The sequence below is a fragment of the Octodon degus genome, unplaced genomic scaffold (genome assembly GCF_000260255.1).
Source record: "Octodon degus isolate 3935 unplaced genomic scaffold, OctDeg1.0 scaffold00063, whole genome shotgun sequence".
Classification (NCBI taxonomy): Eukaryota; Metazoa; Chordata; class Mammalia; order Rodentia; family Octodontidae; genus Octodon; species Octodon degus.
In genome coordinates, this window is record NW_004524639.1 from 12,308,799 (window position 1) to 12,311,404 (window position 2,606).

The window sequence follows — 2,606 nt, forward strand, 5'->3', positions numbered from 1 at the left end:
CATTATAATGTAGGCTTATATTGTCTGAGGCACTGTGTTTAAAAAATGTATAAGGACCAACAAGAACAACAAAAAGCTGGTGCTATCATCATATTCAGTGCTTAAAAATTACATTTCCTATTAAATGAATAAATCACAACACAAATCTTACATTTTTCATAAGTATCCAATGACAATAGACGTAAGTGTAAAAATCCAATCCATAAAACTACAAAAATCTTGTAAAGCAGAAATTTTTTATAAATTTATGTTCCTGCCTATAACACTACTAGAACAATGTAAAAACTAAAAAAAAAAATACATTCAATTTGATCAAAATGAAAAACTTTCGCTCTATAAAAGACAATATCAAAAAGAAATGGAAAGATAAATTGCAGACAGGTGAAAAACTCCTTGCAGAACCAATATCTTATTAGGTAAAAATTGCAAAAGTGATCAAGGAACTCTCATAACTCAAGAGTAAAAGAATAAAAGACAATTTAAAACTGAACAAAATATCTGAAGATATACTTCCTCAAATAAGATCTTATATGCAAATAGTCATTTGAAAAGTTAGACATGGACTGGGGGTGTGACTTCATGCTAAGAACTCTTGTCCTGCATGCACAAAGCCCTGGGTTCAGTCCTAAGCATCACACCAAAAATAATAAACACAGACACAAAATATCAACAAAGAATTGTAAAATGAAATGGCAAATCAATATGAATAGAATAGCTAAAGTCCAGAATACTAATAAGAACAAATGTTGGCATAAGATTTGTGAAACAGGAGATGGGAGCAAGATGGCAATTCTGGGAAGGCAGTATGGGCTTATTTTGACAAAGAAAACTTAGCAGCTGCACCCTGTTTTGCAGAAACCATCAATGTTTGGAAATGATTCTGAGGAGGAGGAGGAGGAGACCTCCGTGAGTGAAAGTCTTCAGAGGGAAGCTGCAAAGAATCAGGCCATGAAACAGACCAAACTGGAGATTCAGAAATACCTTGCAGAAGATTCCTCTGTGTACAAATGTGACAGCATTTCTGATGACATGCAGAATAAAAGGAAAGCAGTCCCATACTACTTTTGGGAAAAGATAGAAAGCCCAAGTATATCCACAACTTACTAAAAGCAGTTGAGATCAGAAAAAAAGGAACAGGAATAAAGAATAGAAAAGAAAATACAGAGAGAACAAGAAATGGAAAAAGGAGAATTTGATGATAAAGAAGCATTTGTGACATCTGCTTATAAAAAAAAACTGCAAGAAAGAGCTGAAAAAGAAGAAAGAGAAAGATGGGCTGCTGCACTAGAAGCACGCTTGGATGTAACCAAGCAGAAAGTTCTCAGTGGATTTTAGACCCTTTCAAATCAAGCAGCTGGTGAGGAAGAATTATCAAAATGCAACTTTTGTGAAGCCAGTTCTGGAATAAAAGAAGAGAGATGAAGAGGCTACTCAGATGAAGTGAATTCAGAAAACAGAATACCATGGGAGAGATGTGTTCTCCAAAGTCATGTGACAGAGAAAGAAAACCCAGATGCAGACTGATTTTGATACGAAAAGCACTGAAGATGATGAAATGGAAGAAAAAAAGTGAACTGTAGAAAGGCAAAGGGCACAGAGACTTACAGGAATTAGTCCAAATATCTTAAGAACCAGACTCTCTCAAGATAATCTAGTGAAGAAAGAAAGCATAGTAGCAAATATCATGCCAAAAGTTCCAAGTCCAGAGGACATGAGAGAAGGGAAGATGAGCACCATGAAAGGCAGTCCAGAGACCAAGAAAACTATTATACTGACTGTGATCACAGAAAAGCAAAGGATTCTCCTAAACCCAGAGAAGCCAGTTATAGAGATTCCCACTAGAAGATGCATGAACAAGAAAATAGACCAAGGGGAGACCAGAGAGAAAGAAAAGGCAGAGAATGGAAAAGAGAAATATTCTTATAGACAACAAGAAAGAGAGACAAAAAAATGACTGTGACAGATGCATTGAGAGAGGTACAGAAAGGGAAGACAAGAGGAAAGAGAAGGAAGAACAGATGGAAGGAAGGAAGGAATGATACGAAAGTAATGAGGAATACAGAGATAAGGGAAAACAAGAAGTAAGTGTTCAGTCTTCAGAAAGAATTAACAGAAAAGAAGGTTGGTCAAATTCTAGGGCAAAGGAAGAGTTTTTTGACCATCAGAGAGCTAGTAAAGTGTGGAATATGGAAAAGAAAAAAAGATATCAAGAAAAGACCTCTTGTTCTGAAATATGAGTGGGAACAAAACACAGACTCACAGAAGAAAGGCAAGAGAAGGGCAAGGAACAAGAGAGACTACCAGAGGCAGTGAGCAAGTTTGCAAAGAGGAATAATAAAGAAATTATAATATCAGCTAGAGACAGGTACTTGGCCAGGCAAATGGTGCAGGCTAATGCAAAGACCTACATTGAGAAGGAAGATGATTAGTGGCTGCTCCAGCAGAGAGATCTGTGGAAGCACAGAACATTAAAACTCCCAAGACTTGTGAAGGTGTAACAAAATGTGCTAGTTGAGGGAAAGTATTTAAAATATATGTTTAAATTTTTCTTAAATTTAAGTCAAAAGTCAGTCTTCTAATTTTGACTGCTTAACTAGAAATATATA

At 36.0% G+C, this 2,606-nt stretch overlaps 1 pseudogene; it reads left to right on the forward strand.

The window, feature by feature from the left end:
• The first annotated feature begins 783 nt into the window (after positions 1–783).
• LOC101571626 lies at positions 784–2,429 on the forward strand (annotated as a pseudogene).
• Positions 2,430–2,606: the final 177 nt, after the last annotated feature.